We start from the raw sequence: 22,692 nt of genomic DNA, 5'->3' as shown, positions 1-22,692 counted from the left end.
ACCCAGGTGTCCCTCTGATACTTTTTTGATACTTCAACCTAGACACACCAACTTAAAATTAATATGCAAATATAATTACAAAATATAGTTTGTATATTACATGTGTATTTGTTGGAATAAAGGCCCCTCAGCTAGTGACAATATTTTTTTATTTGCTATGTGGATTGACAACAAATGTGGCCAAGTTTGTAATCTGAACTTTAAAGCATGGTTATTTATCTTTTGTCCTTGTCACACCTCACAGAAAACCCCATTTCACCAAAATGAAATAGAGCAACAGATTTTTTTTCAAATACTAAGATAAATGATGTATTACTATATATTCAAAACATAAAATATGGGGATCAATTTTGCCACATGAATTTTTGTAAGATTATTTTATAATCATTACATTATAAAAATTATAGTTCTAAAATGTTTTCAAATAGGAAAAAAAACCTTGAACTCTCTTAAACTTAAACCACAATTTAAGAACAAGGGGGTGCCTGAGTGGCTCATTTAGTTGAACTTCTGACTCTTGATTGTGGCACGGCTCAGGTTTTGATCTCACCATCATCATGAGTTCAAGCCCCATGTTGGCATCTGTCCTGGGCATGGAGACCACTTAAAAAAAACAAACAACAACAACAAAAGTGATGATCAGATATAAGTATCTAATCTTTATTTGGAATCTAGATTATATAACATATTTATAAATCACACATCACAGGCCCAAGTCAAAAAGTAGAGGGCTGGAGAAGACCCTTGACTCTTCAGGGCTACAGAGACTACACGGCAGGCCTGGGGCTGGCTAAAGTCAGTGAGTCTATATCCCTATAGAATTAGGCATTTTAAAAATAAAGTATTCCAACCAAACAACAAAATAAAAACCACCACTAATTTAAAGCTTCTTGATTTTTCTTTAAAAGTCACCAGATCTTTGAAAGATTATGTGGTAAGAGAATACAAATATAGTTACTCTAAAGAGCAATGGAAATTAATAAAATTACTAATTTACTTTGATGTGAAAAATCAGAAAGGGAGACTTTTTAACCCATTGTAACGTCCTATACACCATAAGCAAAGCATTAAAAGTTCAATTTCCATTTCAAAACCCCTGTTTTCATTCTCATTGTTCATAGTTGCTTTGATGTTCCTGCACTCTGACAGAGAGCATGGTTTCATTTGGGGAAAGGAATCAATTTCTCAATGTAAATTGTGATTTACACACTTCTCTTCCTCACCTATTTTGAATTGATTTGATTCTAGAAGCACTAAGACATGTGAAAAACACTGTTTTGCTTGATTTAATAAACACTTGGAAAATGGCTTGTTGGATAAGCCCTAGACCAAAAAAAAAACTAGCAATCCTGAAGGAAAGTATTTTGCTTTTTTTGTCAGTGCCTTGCTTAGTGTTCATTAGTCTACTCTTTAATTAAGGTACAAAGGAATTCTCAGGTCAAGAGGAAGCTAACATCGTTGCATAGGGAATCCATCTATCTTATAACACACTATTTTCAGGAAGCACCTAATTTTGGCTTCAAAGTATGGTTTATTAAAATTGCATGACAGTGTTAAAATTGACAGAATTCAAAACTCAGTCATTTCCAAAGACTTAAAGGAGTAAAACAGTGTAGTAGATTTTTGTGTTTTTTTGTGTGTTTTGGGTTTTGTTTTTTTGGTTTTTGTTTTATACTTCTATCAATGGGCCAATCAAAGATGAGCAAATTTTTAATAGACACTAAATAAGTTTCCCTAAAAACGTAAACACTTAATAATCCAAGTGGTTTACTTAAAGAAATAATGAAAGATAATGGGGCAAAATTTTGGTCACATACTTTGGAATAGGTACTCTGTTAGTACTTCATTTGTATCATACCTAATACTCCAAAGCAATCAGTATGTTCATTTTAAGACAAGAAATATGGAAATTTATGGCAGTTTCTGTTTTTCTGAGCACCTTTCTGCTCATTAAGATTAGAACATAGCCTGAAAGACAACCTAGTGAATAGGAGAACATATTTGCAAATACATATCTGATAAAGTGTTATTATCTAAAATATATAAAGAACTGATACAACTCCATACCTCAAAACAAATAATCCAATTTAAAAAATGGGCAGAAGATATACACGGACATACACATTTCTCCAAAGACATACAGATGGCCAACAGACACATGAAAAGATGCTCAACATCACTCAACATCAGCTAAATGCAAATCAAAACCACAATGAGGTATCACCTCACACCTATCAGAATGGCTAAAATGAAAAATACAAGAAACCACAAATACTGGTGAGGGTAAGGAACACTCTTATACTGTTGGTGGGAATACAAATTGGTGCAGCCACTGTGGAAAACAGTACGGAGGCTCCTTAAAAAAATTAAAAATAGAACTAACCTGCAATCAGCAATCACACTACTGAGTATTTATCCCCAAAGTACAAAAACACTAATTCAGAGGGATGCATGCATGCCTATGTTTATTGCAGCACTATTTACAATAGCCAAAGCACGGAAGCAGCCCAAGTCTCCAACAATAGATGAATAGATAAATAAGATGTGATATATATATATGTATATATATTCATATTCATATATATTCATATATATATGAATATTATGATTTGATCACAAAAAGAATGAAATCTTGCAATTTGTAACAAAATGGATAGAGCTAGAGAGTATAATGCTAAGCGAAATATGTAAGTCAGAGAAAGACAGATACCATATCATCTCATTCATGTGTGGAATTTAAGAAACAAAACAAATGAATAAAGAAAGAAAGAGAGAGAGAAAAAAGAAAACAAGACACAGACTTAACTATGGAGAACAAACTGATGATTACTGGAGGGGAGGTGGGTAGGGAGGTGGGGAAAATAAGGGATGAGATTAAAAAGGACATTTATCATAATGAAAAATAATAAAATGGAAAAAAAAGACTAGAACACAGGCATAATCTTTCAGATAACCATGTCATAATCATTCACTGGCAGAAGTAGATGTGGGAATGATTCTGAATCACTACAGCTCCCTCTAAATCAGGATAACTCCATATATAGCGGAAGATCTTCACTGGGGGGAAAAAAAAAAAAAACTGAATGCTGACCAGAAAATCTGCTATATTGGTGATCTTCTGTCAGGCAATATTCTGGAAATCAAAGGAAACCAGATCAATAACTATTGTTGGAAAAACAAGACAAAGCCTTAAAAAAGCAAAAAGGAATCTGAATACATAAGATCTATAGTCCAGTTTTCTTTATAGAAATCAAGCCAGGCTCGGGAGGGTGGGGGTGGGTGAACATTTTTATTTTTCTGATGAAAGTTCTCACTGAAGTTCCAGCAAGTTCTTGTGGTAAAAATGGCTCAAAAGACCAACTTGTTCCAAAGCAACTCTTGAGTCAAAATATGAACTGGGATCATTGTAAGTAAAGTTACCAGAAGAAATAGTAGAGAAATGGACTGAATATAATCTAATCAACTTGATTTATTTACACATGCTAATAAATAGTATTGAGCAAAGATTTTTTATTTACCATTATTAGGTGATATTTCTCTATGGAAACTGTTGGAGATATTGTTGTGGATGCAAACTATTTTTCTTGCCTGCTTTTCTCATTTTACCTTTAAAGGTAAGCAACTACGATACAAGAGACGATGGTTAAGAACACTGATATTTGGGAACAGAAAGACATAAGTTCAAAACCCTGCTCCATCTCTTAATGGCTCTGTGACTTTATCAGGTTACTTCATATCTCTAATCTTAATTTACCTCATTTATAAAGTGGAGATAAGTATGTTACTGTAAGGATTAAAAGTAATATAATTTGTGTAAATTTCTCTAGAAGTTCATGGGACATAGCAAAGGCAAAATAACGCTAAGATAATAATAATTGTTCCATTATGTTAATTTGCATCAAAGACACAACTATCATAAATTACTAGTTGAAAATATGGGGAAATCTCCAAAATCTTTTCATTAAATAGCAACATTTTGAACCTCATTACCAAGGGGGTTTACTCATCCTATTCATGATTTGGTATAAAATCTGAGAATATTTCATAGTCAGTTACTAGGCATGATGAAGCCTTTCTCTAATTATCCAGAACAAACGTCTAGAAAGACACATCACTGGGTAACTGCCATCAGGTTAACCTGGCAGTAAGTCTGAATAAATGATCCAGAGGACTGACATGACTGTGGAGACCCAGCTGTAGCGAGCCACGGTGAGGCTCAAAGGAGCCTGGCATTATTGAAAGAGGATCTTCCATTGTCAGAAGGCAAAGCAAACAATTTTAAAATAAAGAAGCATTTTGAATTTAAATAAAGAGAAACAGTTGGAGATCTTCGCATGCTGCATGCGGTCTTCTATCACTGAGTCTTTAAATATGTGGTTGTCTCTACCAGAAACATCACACCCCCACCTGGTTATCTTCTATGTGTCCTTCACGAATTATCTCAAGCATACTTTCCAATTTATCAGGGTTGGCATGCAAAGTGAATGCTATTTGCCACCCAGATTTATAACCTGTCCTCAGGTTATAAATGAAAAGGGTATTAGGTTTGAATCAAAAAGGCTAGATTGGAGGTTCTGGACCCAGCACTTCTAATCTCTGTCACCTTGGACAGATCTCTGATGAAGCTTCTCTGAACCTAGATCTCCTCATCTTAAAACTGATCAGTTTAATACCTCCTCAGCCCATCTCATAAAGATGTTACAAAGATCAAATGACAGGAGCTAACAAATACATCTGGGATTATTGAGCCCCTATATAAACACAAAGGAAATGCTTTTATCATTAATTCACGTAGTCACTTGAAAGGCAAAATTCTTCAAATGACAGAAACTAAATAATACAGAATTTCACTTTCTCTTAATTTTAGAAGCATAATTGTATTTGAAGACTTTCTGGGAAATTTCATATTCTTCTGCCATGGTAGAATTGAGATACACTCTTTTTGAGAGAGAATGCACCATAATCCTGTATGAAAAACTTTCTCTCAAATTAGGCAAGTTAAAAGTATTCTGAAAACTGGTTTTAATAGATGTCAGTCACCAATGCATCGTAATGTCATTTACTAGTCAAACTAAACAATGCCGCTTACTTAGGTGCGTTTTAAGGATTCTTTATGTAATATTGTCAACATTTGTTTCTTTTATCATGCACAACTCTCTCCTGTTTGCTGTATGTGACTTGAGGCAGCCAGTTCCACTCTAGTATCATTGCAGCCCTGGCAAGAGAGAAGAGGAGATACAAGGAGGTATTAGATTTGATGTTTACTGGCACAGACAGCCATTCCACCAATTTCTCATCAGTAGGAGGTGGTAGAGTGAGAGGCAAGGAAGAGAACAGGAGCTAAGGCAGGAATAGCAACAGAGCAATCACATAGCACTCACTCATGGATGACTTCTTGACTCCTTTTATTATACCATGTGAAAAATACATCAGAAAGTTTCAAGCTATAAAGAGAAAATAAGGTGTTCTAGGTAGGTGAGGACATGGTCAAAGGGTAAAGTTTCTTGAAAGTAATGATTTTAAAATAATGTTAAAAAGCATTCTAGATGTATCCAATCTATGCTTTTCCTTGAATTTTTTTTTCACTTCTTCATTCAAGTCAGTAACAGGTTTGTTTGCTTGTTTATTTGCTTGTTTGTTTTAAAGGCTTTCCACAACTAGAGAAGAGCAGAACGATATCTATGGGTTCTACAGGGTAGAAGATATGTTAGGAGCTCGAAATAAGAATTTACCCTGGAGTTCATCAAAGAGTGAACTAGGTGTGGGGAACCCAGACTTGCCAGAGATTCCTCTGCCTAAAGCAGGTCATAGCAGAGCAGTGGAGATGAAGGAACACTGCTGGATGGCACAAGGCAACAGGTACCTCGATGGTAACTAATATGACCAGGTAACAGACAACCAATCTTCCGACTTTCGTTTCTCATATTGTCAAATATCTTATAGTCTTGGCAGCTTGACGGACCTCAGACATGGATAGAATCCCCATGGTGGAATAAAGCAAAATTTTGCATTTTTCAATGAAACGGAGGCTCAAGATTTTAAAATTAAGTTGATCTAAGAAAATTTTAAAATACAGTATTTCTACCACAGTTGAATTGTGGAAAGAAATCTGTCCATGCTATAGTAGTAATAGCTAAAATTTATTGAGTTCTTGCTATGTGCTGGGAACCTTAATAGGATTTACCTTGATTAGCTCATTTAAGTCTGATATGACTCTGTAATGCAGGTACTATCATTATCTCCATTTCACACATGAGAAATCTAAAGCATGCTGTTAAGGAACATGTCCAAGACGGATGCAGGTTAGAAGGTCATATACCCTGACTCCGAGACCAAATTTGAGGCTAATACTCAATACCTTATTAAGAAATTAATCTCCTTATACATTGCAAAATTAATTATATAGGGAATGCTAATGTCTCTTATGATAAAATTCATTAGATTTAACATAAATAAAAACTCTAATAAAAAATTTAAATAAACTTATTATTTATTATTAGTAGTAGTAGTAGTTATATTTACTAATTTTTTCAATTTAATTTTATTTTTTCAGTGTTCCAAGATTCATTGTTTATGCAGGGAATGGCACTTTAGAAGGAAATAGATAATGGAAACTTTTCATTTTTTTTCCAGAAAAAGTCCCTATATAAATAATATTTTATGGTTAAAACAAAAGGAAGATAAAACACAGCGATGCCAATAACATATTTGCAAGATAAAAAGTCTGTGTCTTCAAATGTGAATCAGACTGTGAATCAGACTATGTGGCAACATGAAAGAAAATTTGTTCATTTCTACTTAAGTAAAATGAAAATTTAATGTGTTTCCTATAGGCTTACAATTATCCTATAGAAAAAACCCAGACTTGGGACACCTGGGTGGCTCAGTTGGTTAAGCCGTTGCTTTTGGCTCAGGTCATGATCCCAGGGTCCTGGGATCGAGTCCCGCAACAGGCTCCTTGCCCAACAGGGAGCCTGCTTCTCTCTCGGTCTCTGCCTCTGCCTGCCACTCTGTCTGCTTGGGCTCTCTCTCTCTCTGACAAATAAATAAAAATCTTTTTAAAAAAAGAAAAATAAAAAAAAAGAAAAATCTGGACCAAGAAAATTCTAGCAGTCCTCTGTATTAATGTGAGTAGCCATGTCCACACAAAGCTTTCCCGCAGCAGCTTTGTGAAACTGCCAACTGCTTTAACCAAAAGTTCTGGGGCAGTTGGGTAAATGACTTTCATTGTCTTGACTACTCCCCTCTAGCAAAGTATAATAGTTGAAATTTGGTCTGTTAAATCTGCACCCTTCTTTCTCTGCACCAAATAGTTATGTGGATGACCGCTTTCGGGCCAGCTGCAGAAACTCTTCAGATTATTATTGAATAAGTTCTATTAAATTCTTGCATCCCTGCCTGACCTCACTTGCTAAGGAAAACTGGAAGCACCTTTCTCACAGGCAGCCACTGCTTATATGGAAAAATGATTGGATTTGTGCTCCAGGCCATACTGTCTTTCATAAATTTACAACAAACATCTATTTACTGAGAATATCACTTTCTAACTCTGGAAACTGCAGGTCAGTCAAAGCTGATTATCACTAGCCTAGAATGATGACTTTCAATAACTCCGCAGCTTAAGTGAAGGCTCAACCTCAAACTGTGTTAAATGTTTGTCTCTACAACTAGAGCCATTCTGATCCAGTCGCTTCTTATATACTGGACATCGTGAATTTCAGTCCCTCCCCACTTCTTCTTCTTCTTTTTTTTCTTTTTAAAATTGTATTTGTTTATTTGAGAGAGAGAGAGACAGCATCATGACTGGGGGTGAGGCAGAGGGGCAGAAGGGCAGAGCAGAAGAGGGAGAAGCAGAGTCCCCAAGTGGGGAGGCTGAAAAGGGGCTTGACCCAGGACTCTGAGATATGACATAAGCTGAAGGTAGATGCTTAACCGGCTGAGCCACCCAGGCAACCCTCCTGCCTGCTTCTTTTAAACAATACAGCTAGGATTCCTGCCATAGAGTGCTACTTTTTTCTTCTCCTAGGGCCCATCTTAATCAATTAAGAAAATTTTGATTTCTGAGTTCACTGGACTCACAAAATAACCATTCAGGTAATAATTTTTCAATACAATGGCCCTTGAAAAATTACAAAACTTCTCAAACTACTCATTTGGGGGATTATTATCACTTTTCTCACACACACACACACACACACACTCCATGAAATAAACACTAAGAAGTGATAATTTGAGATTTTGAGTTCAGGCAAAGATACATTCACCAATTTACATGAAATATCAGTTTCTATTATAAAGGAAATAAATTTGAATAACATGCCATCTTTGGATCAACCCAAATTGTGTTGTTTGGTGTATTTTATGGTTATTTTAGCTGTTGTATGTGAGCAATTTCAGTGTTTAAAAGCCTTCCTACGCACAGCCTTCAGTTTTACCTAAAAATGTTTTTTGTGCTACAATTTTATTTTGAAATGGATAACTATGAGCTCTCTAAAAGTGGAAATATCTGTGATGAAAACAGTACAGAAAAAAAGAACAAGTATAATTAGCCTTCACTGTGTTCTATTTTATGAACAGACTGAATTTACTTCCAAATTGTTTTTTATGACTTGTTTTTTATTGTTCAGTCAATATATTTTTATATCTGTGAAAATTATTTGGGAATTTTTTTGCAGATGTGATGCATCAAAATTTCTCCATTAAAATTAATGAACTTTTTTTCATTTAGTAGCTTTTCCTTGAGTTGTACAGTTTTTAAGAACTGAAAGCTGTCAAGTTAGAGAGGTACATACTTTAATACACACACAGAGATTAATGAAAGAGAGGAAGAAAATGTTTATTTTTCATAATGATAAAATGTTACCCAAACATTATTGCTTTTATGACTTTTTTGTACTAGAATGGAATGGAATGGGATATATATGTATACACACATACATGATGTGAAAATGTATTTGCATATATTTGTGCACTTGCAAAAACTTTTAGTGACTTTAACAAAGTTGTAACTTATATACTGGTTGAATGTTTGGAAACTTGAAATCTAATATTCTCTCTCTCTGTCATCCAACCAGTTCAATTTTTTAATTTGGGGAACACTAAGTCACCTTTTCATCTGGCTTCTTTAACTATAAAATTAATATGTTAATAAATGTCACTCATTTCATCCTGTACTTCATAGCAATGTTAAAAGAATTAAGATGATATAAAATAGTTCTAATTCATTAGAAATAGCACGTTGCATAAATCAAAGCTACTACTGTAGACTACTTCGGTAATATAGAAGGTGATGGTAGAAGAATAGCATTTATACATAGAAGATTTCCATAAGTAAATAGGCAAGGTAATATAAATGCACAGTTAATTTAAATGGTTGACATTATTGAGCTAATTAATTTCTTTTAAAAAGTGTCTCAAAGGTAAAGAATTTCAAATGTTAATGATTGCTCATGCTCAAAAGTCACTCTTAAACTAGGTCTCATTAATGCTAAAGCCATTTTACTGGGTGCCTGGGTGGCTCAGTTGGTTAAGCAACTGCTTTTGGCTTAGGTCATGATCCCAAAATTTTGGGATCGAAGTCCCACATCAAGTCCCACATTGGGCTCCCAGCTCAGCAGGGAGTCTGCTTCTCCTGCTGACCTTCTCCCCTCTCATGCTCTCTCTCACTCACTCTCTCTCAAATAATAAATAAAATATTTTTAAAAAAAGAAAGCCATTTTACTTCATATTATGTAAGATACATATATATGTATATACAATTAATGCAATAAATTATTATGTAGTTTAACTAAGTTTTATCAAACCTTGTATAAACCAATACCCTAACACAGCTAAGAAGCATTTAATTATATATATTACATTATACATCAAGAATAAGTAAAACAGTGAAAACTAAAATGGGACAAGTCGCCAAGGTTTTGTTTTATTCTGCTAGAAAATATTACAGGAAACCACTTAAAAATAATGCTAGAAGATTTATATCTATAATTTTATATCTTAAGAGAAGCAGCATCTTCTCATTGGATATAATATGCATTAACATATTTTAAAATGTAATGACTAAATAAATCAGAGTGGTTTTAAGAAATTCTTAAAATGTTATATGAAGCGCCTAGATTAAGAAAGGCAAATTCAAAAAAAAAAAAAAAAGAAAAAGGAAAGGGAAGAAAAAAACAAGATAAAGTAAAATAAGGACGAGATTGTGACAATGGTTGATGAACACCCCGTAACCCCAAGATGATTTGAAAATTTTGAGATTTGATGAAATAAAAGCCATTAGAGATGGCTGTTTCCTTTACAGTATTAATGAATATGAAGTTCAGATAAATATGCAGTTTTGATTGTAACTGAGTCAATTACCAGCATCACTAAATCAGAAATGAGCAATATTCAAAACTGTTAAAGAGCCCAGTCCAATAACATCTTACTATTATTGAAATTCAACCAATTATCTTTGACAAGAAGGTAGTGATTTGCAGGAGCTCTTTGAAATAAACCCAGAAGCTGTCCAAAGAACTTGAACACCTACCCTGCAAAGTTACCTGGTTTAAACACTTCAAATAAAAGGATGAAGTCACTGTTGTGACTACAGAACTTGGAAGCAAAGAGACAGCACTGCTCTAGGGTGGACAGACTGGCAGACTCCTTTTGGACAGTGCCTTAGGGAGAGAACCTAGTTCTGGTCTCACTCTCTCTCTTTCAGGCTTATAATTTATTTTTTTTCCCCCAGTTCACCAGGCATGGTGAAGAAAGATTCACAAAGAGGGATTCACATGAACCACACTTACAAGATTGGCATGTAAAACGAGAACCACATTTTCATGCTTTTACTTACAGTGACAAACACAACTCTCGAGGCAGCTGGCACTCATGTTCTGCTGCCACTACTCTTCTTCTCCCTGCAATCACACTAGCTGGGCACTTACATCGATCACCAGAAGAGATCCTGCAGGCTCTGCAGGAGTCCATGTGGTGGTGGCAAGAGTAGGGAATATATTGTGCATGGAGTCTGATGACAAAATCACTAGCAACGGGTGATGGGTGGCAAGGAACAGAGAGGGATCAGGGAAGTAGAGTCATCATCCATAGGGCATGTTTCTGAGAAATCTATCTAGTGCAACCATGGGATGCCAGAGTAATGGCAGTTTGCTTTGTCTGGAGGAACAGATGTGGTATGTCCCACAGGTGATGCCAGAGAAAGTACACTTGAGGACTTGCAACCCTTACAGTGGCAACAAAACCAGTCATCAATGACCAACTCAACAACGTAACTGCTAGAATTCTGACCTGCCCTCCTCCCACCGACCCGCTGCAACACTTCTTTATTCCTCTGTGCCCAGGAACATCTCAGGTCTCAGGCAGACAGTTCATACTGCTACTGTTACTACTACTGACAGCTGCACTCCCTACCTGTGGTCATTGGGTATGCTCGTGGCTTCTAGCCCACCTGGCTTGTCCAGGTGGCCCTAGTAGTCCCCTCTGGTCTGAGTCTAGATGAGAACAGCCATCCCTGGGAAGACTTGTTCCTCATGTCTCAGGGATGAACCAATTCTCCCCGTTTCTGGGGACATTAGCACAGACTCTTTTCTCTCTTTTTCTAACATGCAAGGCCTATTTGCTTACAGTTGCTTTGTAAGTTCTACTTGTTAGCAACAATGAACCCAGAGACTCACGGGGCCAGATTCAGAGCAGAATCAGAGTCCCAAACATGCAACACCAGCAACCAATTGTTTTGGCTAAAAACCAAAGTGTTTTTGGCTAAAAAACCAAAGTGCATTCTGACACACAACAGAAGGGAAATTATAGGAAACAACATTTTAAAAGTATCATTATTTTCCTATATCCATATCCCTCCCATGTATAGAAGATCTATTACTTCTCCATTCTACATTTTCATTAAAAATTTTTGAAAAATAAACCAATTTTCCTCACATTTTCGTCTACATTTTTAATCTTTTAATCCTCACTTCTGAACTCCCTTTTGTTCATTTTTTTAAACTTCTCTCTCTCTCTCTCTTTCTTTTTTTTTTTTTTAAGCATCTTGGGTCCTATAAAAGTGGGACTTCCTTTAGAAGTCAGAAGGAAAGGCTGGAAATAATCACTAATTAATTTTGGACCTACCATGCCTTCATAGCCAGAGAAGGCATGACTTTTTTCAATTTTTCCCCTTTCACCCAACCCCTTACTACATAGCTCTGAGGGAAATTTCCTTAATCTAACTAGCATCCGTGTTTGACTGTTTTGCAAAAGGAGAGTAATGACTTCCTCTCCTACCACAAATGGACTCTGGGGAAACAAAATGTGAGAATACATGTAAAAACAGTCAGATGCTATTTAGGGGAGGAAAAATGAGGAAAGAGAAGCACCGTTATTTATACTATTTGCATTAGTACTGTGACAATTCTACTAGCAATAAATGAGAAAGGGGAGGAATCTGATATGTTTTATAAAATGCATCACTTCGCCATCAGCGTGCACGGCCCTGACAGAAGTTCCTAAGGAAAGGAAGACTGACATAAAAGAAAATACTAACAAGGGATTTCTAAAATGAAGCAGGTGAAAAACAAATATTTGTGACTGAAGCAAGGGGAAAAAAGTTCCTTGGAAAAAAAATTAAATTACTGGATTGACTTATAAGTGGAAAATAAAAGATGAGACTGGCTTCTCAGGGATCTGAAACTTCAGAGATTTGGGAAGGAATTTACAGATCATAAACAAAAAAATAAGCTCTTTGCTATAACTGCAACTCGGAAAACAAGAGTCTCCAAGGGCCCTGAAGAAACTTCTTATATTCTAGGGTAAAAATGATTCGTATGATCAGAAGAAAAGAAGCTGTTTCACTAAGAACTGGAGAATAGCAACTATGAGACTGACAGTTTCTGAGCATCTTAGAAAACTGAGTATTTTTGGCAAGACGAGAAAGTTCTTGGGGTTTTCTGTATTAGCGGCAATAGGCAAATGGAGTATGAGTATATTAAGTTACTAATTTATTGTTTCAAATAAAATACTTCAAGATCATCATTCCCGGGATGTTTCAGTTTGACACTTTAAGTGTGAGGAAGATCCCCCACACATCCTACAGAATTATGGAGGTAGGGAATGGAGTTTTCGCTGGTGTCCCATTATCTGGAGCAGAGTTCCTCCAGCTATCATGGGAAGCTTATGAGAAGTACAGATTTTAGGGAGTTAACTCAGAGATTCTGAATCAGAGAGTATGGAACGCAGCGTCAGAGTCTGAATTTTTATTAAATAGCCACGGCATCCTAATGCAGGTGCTCATAAGCCGTATTTTAAGATTCTAGCCTACAGAATGCAGTCCCCATTTTTCAGTAGTACATTCAAGGTCTACAACAGTCTAAGTACGAATTATGTTTTCCATATTACCTCTCCCTACATCCCTGCACAACCTTCCTTCCAGCCAGCTGGCCTAGTCACCATTCGGTCCCCTGCTTAGAGGCCAGCTCTCCTGCTTGACTCAATTTCAAAGACTTCCTCCCATTCCAAATGCATCAACATTCTACTTTAAGGGTAACCTCTGCATTTCGATATTCCCTCTATTTAATTTTACTACCTTCCACTTAAAAATATGTTGTGCTTTGTATTTCAAAATACTTTGTTGTTTACCCCAGCTCACTTGCTCTTGCATTATGGATTATATCGAGTTCGCTTTCTATCTGCTTCTTCCATTAGGTTTTAAGCTCTTTGAAGACAAAGCATTCTACAAGCACTTCAAAAAAGATTCGCTTAACTGAATTAATAAAGCACTTACACAATGGTTCATATCTGGCACATCAGGATCTTCATATTACTATACAAAGGAAATAGAGAGATTACGTAGACTCGTGTGATACACACAGGGTTTGAATGTCTGACTTGAAGGAATCCAGGAGTTCCCCAGAAGACATTTAGTCGCCTACTCACACTACTACTGGTGGGACCTATACCTCACCACACAGATCCTGAACAACTTGCAACAGGAATGAAGTGCTTCTGATTGTAAAGGAGAGTAAGAGATCCACGGAGAATTATCTCCCAGCACCTTGTTGCTGAGAGTGCTACTGATCAGTAACCCTCAGCTTTCAGTCCGTCTCAGGAATGCCTAGGCTGAGGAGAACCACCTTGCCAAACAGGGTCACATCCCTTCCTGAGATAACCCAAATAGAAGGACAGATTCACACAGGGAGGTAAAGGTCTAATCCTCTTGCCCTAAGACACAACAGCTCTGAAAGATCACTGCATCTTTAGAGCTCCTTCAAAGGTCAGCTTGGCCCCAACAGAGCTTCATGGCACTCCATCTCTCTCTGCCCCAGCCTGCCTCCTTCTTGTTGTCTGCTTTTCTCTTCTACAGGCACCGATCTTAAGAATACTCACTAGTAAAACTTTTGCACACTAATTTCTTTCTCTGTTTCTCAGAGATTCTAACTTGCACAGCTACTTATATTTGCTATCCTTATACCTAGAATACTACTCACTCTCATATCGATAGCATGAACATTATGATAGACAGTCAACAAATGTTTATTTAGAGTCAGCTGTGCACCCCCTATTATACAATACATTCTTTGTAATAAGGCTCCCAAATCCCAAATTTGCATGTGCTCCTGATACATGCATGCCCTCAGATCTCAATTGAAATATCACCTCTTTGGAGGGCTTCTGCATGGCTACCCTATCAAGAAAAAGCCACCCTCTCCACTGCCCCCATCAGAGCTTCCTTATCCTGCACTTATTTAACTTCATAGCTATTACCAGCATCTGAAATTATGTGTTTTATCTATTTATAGAGACCTGGTTTGTCTCTCTAGGAAAATGCAAGCTAAATGAGGACAGTGACTTCTCATTCACTGTTTTAGCTCCAGTGCCTAGAACCGAAACATGAGAGACCCCCCCCAAAACTTCAATGTTGAATGAATTCACACCTTGTAACCTCATCCAGCAGAAGAAATATTTTTATAAGTAGATTGCTCTTGTCTATCTAAGTTCTTAGGAGGTTTTCCCCTGAGAAGTCCCTTATTTGTTAATATGAACTAATTTAAAGTGGCTAATAACTATACGGCTATAAAGCACAGACAGTGTTTGAGCCACAGAGAAGTTCTGAAAGCGGCACATCGACAAATTCTCAGAAAAGGAGAGAATGAGAGAGAAACTCTTTCTAATAAGTGAAATATTCTCCAGCCGAATTAGCAACTTCGCAGCAAATGGTGAGAGCAGATTATGATGGATGACAATATACTGTGACGCGGGGCGCTTCACAGTGTAATATGACATTACATTCTGGAGGGGGAGCTTTTTGAAAAATCAGTGTGAAGACTCCCACTGTTGAGGCTGCAGCTGTTCCGTGGAGTGGCAGAGTGATGTTCATGAGAATTTTGAACCCTGTCTAACAAGCCCCTCCAAGCCTGTGAACTCCCCGCCGTTTGCCTGTTAGCGTCCTGTCTGGCAGAAAGACTGCGGCCGCTGTGCTGACATTCATCACTGAGAGTTCTGGCCCTGTGCTGCCACTCCCAGGCCGACGTGCTCACTCAAAATCAGCATGTCGGAGTCCTAGACAGAAGTTGTCTCTGGGGTGGCGAGCAGTGGAGGGGAGGAGGCCAGGATATCAGGAAAGGAGACATTTTTCCCCCCACTATGATGACACTTTAGCTGAAGACCATAGAAACATTTTCAAGTGGTTACAAAATAACCCCCCCCCCAACAAAAAAGAATGCATTGAAAATTCTCCGTATACTAGAAAAGGAAGATGAACATCCTTGGGGCTGGTATCAGTGAGTGAGCTATCTCCCTGAGAGAAAGTGGAGAACCCAGAAATAATCATTTTCGCGATATGTAGATTCCCACGGGCAGAACTGCGCCTAACTTCTGATGTGATATGGTAATACACCAGACAACGGAAGCACAAAAGCGAGAGCAGATTATCTTGAAAACCTTCACCCCGAAGCTGGGGGAAAATTAAAGCCAGTGGAAAACACCTCACACAAAACAAAATAAAACAATGACAGTCTCCACAGATGACAGGAGAAGTTCCAGCCAGGGTGAACATGATGAGATACTCAACGAAGGTTCGTTCGGGGTCAGCTCTGAACCTCCTGTCATGCCTACATTCCTCCCCTGGGTCATTACTAGAGCTTAGAATCCGTATGGAAAACGGAGAAGAGGAGGCTGAAGGTATTAGAAAGGTCCTGAAAGATCTGGGGTCTCACCCTTGACTGCTTTCCCTGCCTGTGCAGCACACTTCGTGCCCAGCCTTCCCTCTGCCCACAGCACCCAGCGAGCCACTGCCAAACTCTCGCGTTGTCTTATCTAATACTTCATGTATTTGCAATATTCTCTTACCTCCCTTGTTTCTGTGCCAGTTGCCAACCAACTCTTAGGGTTGATTTAAATATTTCTTCAGGTGGCACCTGCGGTGGGGGTGGGAAGGGGTGCCCAGTGGGTTAAGGACACAACTCTTGATTTTGGCTCAGGTCATGATCTCAGGGTCCTGAACCAGCCCCAGGTTGGGTGCCACGCTCAGCAAACAGTATGCGTAGCATGTCCCTCTTTCTCTGCTCCTCCCCACCCCTGCTCATGCGCACACACTCTCTCTCTCTAATAAATAAATAAATAAATAAATAAATAAATAAAATCTTTTAAAAACTGTTTCATCCAGAGATGTCTTTCCTGACTTTCCTTACATGTGCATAGTTCTAGAGATTAGCATTCCCTTCCTAGGGTTGGCAAATTTAGGGGTGTGGAGGGGTTATAGATAATATAATATACAATTTTTAGTACATGTATCTCTCATGCAATATTTGGGACATATACTAAAAATTATTTACTATTTATCTGAAATTCAAATTTAACTGGGACAGTCTTTATTTTTTCTGGCAGACATCACCCTGAATTTCTGTGTCCCCTCCATCTCCTATTTACAGTAGCCTGTACATAAACTTGAAATCATTTTTTACATTTCAATTATAAAACTATTTGTGGGATCATTCTGTCTAATACAACTCCCCCCCCACCTACTAAACAGTGCCTCTGCGATCATCACAGTAATTTTGGTAGCTGACCCACTGCCTGACAGTACCCAACAAATCTCACCAGATAAATGATGACATAGAGTGTGCTCAAAACCCAGTATGTGCGACGCTAAAGTCCCTTGCCCTTTTGACACTCCAGATGCTTGTATATGAAGGATAGATATTTGTCACACATAAATCACATACATTTCTAATGTTTAAAAGCCAATTCTAATTATCACATGGTAATAGAAGAAAATACTGTCAGATCAGAATCTCTTTTCTGAATTTTGGTAGTGCTAATTGCTCATTCCCCATTCTAGATACTACATCAGTAAAATTGTTGAAACTCTGAATATTCCATTTTATGTGATAGAAACTTAAATGTAGCCCCCTGCAGGATATGGACATGGCTATTTCCTTTAATGAAACACAGCCTCAATGCTGAAAATATGGCACACAGTGTTGTTATTGGTTCTGTTCATGAACAAGAATTTCTAAACCATGCAAGGATGATTTAGTGATCCTGTGTCTTGCCAAAGGCTTAACGTTTCCAAATAGGCTTTTGCACAATGAAGTGTAAAGTTCATGAGCTGCTGTTGCCATGAGCTTTACATAAGCAACCTCTAGGAACTGGTCCGATAGCCAACTCTAAAATTTTGGAAGGCCAAAACTCACTGTGCTGCTGTCAACTTTGGTTAAACCGGTTATATTATTTTTGTACAGAAAAACAGAGAGTACTGAGGGTAAATGTGCTTGTTATTCCATCTAAAAAATTCGATGATGAAAGTATTTTTATAGCTATCCAAAAGAGACAACTTCTCTCATGGTGAGACCATTAACTGAAGATGGGGAGGTTTGTTGTATGCAAAAATCCAGTCCACTAACTGTCACCAAGAATATTCCCAGGCCTTTCTGCTCTATGTATGCAAATGAGGGACTTAAAATATCAATGCCCACAGCACAGCACAGCACAATGACCTTTGATGCCTGTGTGATGACTGTTGGACCCTTCTTATTTCTGGAAATTCCTAAAAGAATCTCACATTCTTTAACACCTACTTATATTCTTCTCTCTGACTGCTCCAGGTATACTAGATTTGCAAATAATCAGACTGTGAAATCCAGACTGGTTTCAGTTGGAATTAAAGCTAAGGACCAGGACCGGAGGTCTGCAGATCAAGAGAGGCTACACTCCTGACTTTGTTCAGAACAATTATTCATATGCATTATGCCTCCTTCTCCCCATTTTATAAACAGCAAAATTAATACTTGGTCTATTTACTTCTTTTGTCTTTTTTGGGAAAATGAAATGAGTTAATAAGTGTGAAAGCATATTAAGTTGAAAGTGTTAGACAGCTATATGAGATTTTTAATTCTCTGAACACAATGTTAACTTGAATTATGAGACCTCTATTAAGAGAAATAAGACCAAATATAAATCTACACATTCCCATACAAGTAAAGGATAAAACTTAAAAAAGTAATTCATTCTTTTTGAGAAGATAAACCTATTTGGAAATTACATATTATTTGATTTGTTTTCAGATCTGAAACAATCCCCCATAATGTTGCCTCTGGCCATAATTAGTATTAGAAACATAAGTCATTTATCAAATACATGCTGGCTAAATTATCAGGAGCATTTCAGAAGAGATTGTGTCCAAAATTTTTCCACTCAATGAACAAAAATAAAATAAAATACTAGGCCTATGAAATGTAGGGTGTAATTTAATTTAGTTTTTTTTAAGCTTTATGAACAAAGTTTCTATTGAGAATTAACTACTTTATTATTATTACTATTACTATTCTTTAAAACTTGATACAATAATAGAGTTGAGAAGGATGTGTACAATTTCTTCTTGTGTGCAGGTGGGGAGACAGAAGATCAAGGGGTGAAACATCCTTTCTAGCAGACCAGTAAGATTCCCTCACTGATAATTTTTTTTTAAGATTTTATTTATTTGACAGAGAGAGAGAGCAAGAGAGGGCACACAAGCAGGGGGAGAGGGAGAGGGAGAAGCAGGCTTCCTGCAGAGCAGGGAGCCCGAGGGTGGGCTCGATCCCAGGACTCTGGGATCATGACCTGAGCCACCCAGGCACCCCCTGGTTGTTTCTTTGTTAATGCCTCTCTCTATGCTTCAGTACTGGCTTATCTTCAGAGTTCAGTAAAGATTATAGTTAGTATTTATAAACTGCTTCAGATATGGTAAAATAAACAAAATGGAATATCATCTCTAATAAACAAAACAATGGCTGTAAATTAAACTAGAAAAATATATTGTGTTGTAAAGTGGGAGGGGAAAGTCTAGTTAAGGAGGTAAAAAGGAAAAGCAGTTTTGTGTGATACTTTTAAAATAGATTGTTTAAATTCAACAAAAATATATTAAAACCCTACTGCAGTATTAATTAATACTGAAATATATATAAATACATACTTGTGCAGGTGTATATATATATGCACATATGTATACATATATATGTATATTATTATGTGTGTGTATATATACATACATATATAATCTTTGTAAAATATAAACAAATGGTCTTTATTTCATCGATTTGCTCAGCAAATATCAGGTACATATTATATATCAACTGGGCACTGTGTATGCCTTTGAGCTTACATAAATGAAAGAGCATTTCCCAAGAGACTGATGGTCAAGTGAAGTGATCAAGGTATCAGTTAACATGGAAACATGATTTCTGAGTACTTCTTTGAAAACTACAGGATTTTGCATAACATTATACTGGAAAAATAACCTCAGAGTGTTTAAAAATTAAAATATTAGAATAAAACATAATTCTAATCTACACTATAAAGTACTTTTTTAAATAGGGGGAATTTATATCTTCTCGGGAAAAGATGTATAGAAGGGAGTTTGGGGGGAAAATTACTTCTATTATATCTTTCAGTCTTAAGAAACCACAACAAAGGTTAAGATTCCTTATTTCTTTCTAAGATTATACTAAAAAAAATGATAGCACCAGGTACTTTTTCATGGGTTAAAAATAATAAAAAATGGTATAAAAGCCAATTTGACATGAAAAGAAGGGATGGAAAATAGAAAATTTAGAAGAAAATATGTATCCACGATAAAATGTCATCATTTGGTCTCATTTTAAGAAATTTAAAAGATATATTTTCTAAAGCCATGCCTTCTTGAAAAAAATTTTAATATAAATCCAACAACCTATTCAGTAGTTTATTGAGTAAAATCTTAAATTAAATTACTCCTTTCAAAGACTGGGCAAATCCGACTCACAGAATCATGTCTATGTACTAGTGATATCAATTTTCACTCACTTTTATTTCTTTAAATAAAAAATGTTTAAAAAGTTGTAGCTGAGATTCAAATAATGTTCGAACCAGGTAGTTATGACTGTCTGTGAAACAACTCAATAAATACAAGACTTATCCCATGTTACGAATGATTTACCAATAAGTGTCAAAAAGTATACTCTTTTTAACAAGACAAGGCAAAATCATAAAAACTGACATTTATTTCTGTAACTCTTTTCCAGAAGACATCAGCTCTCAGCAAATTCATGACTTCTATTTAGTGTTTGAAAGAAGGAAAATACTTCTCATTTTACTAAAAGGTTCTTGAAGATTATAAACAACTCTGATTATCTATTCTAATTTTGTTTCTCTCTTCATTCCACTAATTTCACCTTTGAGCTCTGATAATGGCCATCTTTCAACTGGAACTTTTCTTTTGAATGGTTTTCAAAGCAACCACCAGCTTTTCTCTCTCTAATATTTCTTACTTTGCACTCTCCTGTTTATATCCTTTAAATCATTGACATTGTCTCTTACTTTAAAAAAAAAATCTCTATCCAACAAGCAGAGTGCTTTTCCCTCAGGGTTATTTCATTATTAATAATTAATAAATTATTAATAAATTATATTAATAAATAGCATATCTCATCACCATTTCTATACTCATTTTTCTATACTTATTTCTAGGTTCATATCTGAAATGGCTTAGAGATATTTAAACTTGAAAATCCCACCCAAATCTCAAACTCAACCTGCCCTCATTGAGTTTGTTATCATCCAAACCAACTCTACTTTCAGCTATTCTGCCTTTAACAGAAAAACCTATATTATTAGGGTTCTGCTCTTCGATTTATATTTCCTATATCAAAGAATGTTCCAACTCCAGAACTCCTATACCCAATTTTCATTTCAATATCACACAATTCAATAAAACTTGCCAGATTTATAGAAAAGAAAAATAACCAGTGATTAATTAGCTAAGACAAAAGCAATTTCTGATTTAAGTGCTTAAAAGCGTTCTACTGTGTATTCTTAACCATAGAACTAAAAGGTTTTTTTCATTGCTTGAAGTTTCATTTAAAAACAGAAATTATACACACCAAAGGAACTAGAACATTTTTTGAAATTTCATTTGAATCACTATCCCTTAACCGAATTAATTTCTACATCCATCGTGGGACTCAGATTTACAACCCCGAGATCAAGAGTCACTGGCTCCAGGGACTGAGCCAGCCAGGCACCCCACCCTTTACTAAACTGAAGAAAAATCAACATATGAATTTAAAACCTTAGGTTTTCTTTATCCTTTTAGATATTTAATCATTTCCAAGCCCTTCAGATCCTCATTATATAAATCCTACCTCTGAGAGCACTGGACATTTTAAGGAACAACATGTCTTCTCTATTATTTGCATGGAATGATGGAATATTATTCAGAAACCCAACATAACTACAGATAAGGGAGTGTTATATGTAAAAATTTGTGTAGTGAACTAACATCAACTCCAAATTAAACCAGCTAGATTCCAGAAAAGTAGAATGTTACAGATGGTAGTAACATAAGGTTTATAAAAACACAAAACACAGTATTTCTAACAAACATGCTTGTTTCCAATTTTTTTTTAAATAAATAAGTTTTGTATAGTTTAATGTTTCCCCACCAAAGTTTCCTTCAGCATACAAACAACTTTTCCTCTTCAGGCATCTCCCAAACCTAGAATTAAGTCTTTGAAATGTACATTGTAGAATCACCAAGATTTCTGTAATTGTTAAAGCTTCTAGAATAACTCTGATGTGTGACCTTTTCTGAAGATTTTTCCAAAGTTCCTATAAGTTCCTATTTTTCCAAAGTTCCAGTTCTGTTTGTTCTTTTAACAGCTCATTTGGTGGGAGAGAGGGATGTTGTTCAATAGTATCACAGCTGGCATTCTCTAGTTGGTAACTACCTGCATATTACACTGGATTACACTTTTATTGCAAATACAACAAATAGCCTTGAGCCACTCTGCTGTTTCAAGGATTTTAAAAGTTCTCCCTCATCAAGTATTGACTTTTCGAAACTTTTGCCACCAGGTGCAAATTGTATTTCAATGGCATGCTGATCTCCAGGAGAGGTTTGTTTATGCAGTCATTCTCCTGGGACAGTGGATGCACAATGCTTTTTGTTCAAGAGTAGCTGATGCTTTGTAGAGCTTTATGGAGACTTGCAAGTCAATGGCTGGCTCCAGGGACTCACAAAAATCATGCATTCTATCAGACTCAATGGGGGACTGAAGATATGCAGCTGAAAACAAGTCACCTAGACTACAGTTGGGTGGTCGTCCAGGAGAAACAATTAAGGAAATCCGACTTTTTAGGACCTCGTCCATCTTGCACAGGCCTTAATCACAGAATTATCACTGTGTAGGT

This window comes from Lontra canadensis, unplaced genomic scaffold, assembly GCF_010015895.1.
Source record: "Lontra canadensis isolate GAN:19392208 unplaced genomic scaffold, GSC_riverotter_1.0 scaffold40, whole genome shotgun sequence".
Taxonomy (NCBI): Eukaryota; Metazoa; Chordata; class Mammalia; order Carnivora; family Mustelidae; genus Lontra; species Lontra canadensis.
Note: the sequence above shows the minus strand (reverse complement) of the source record.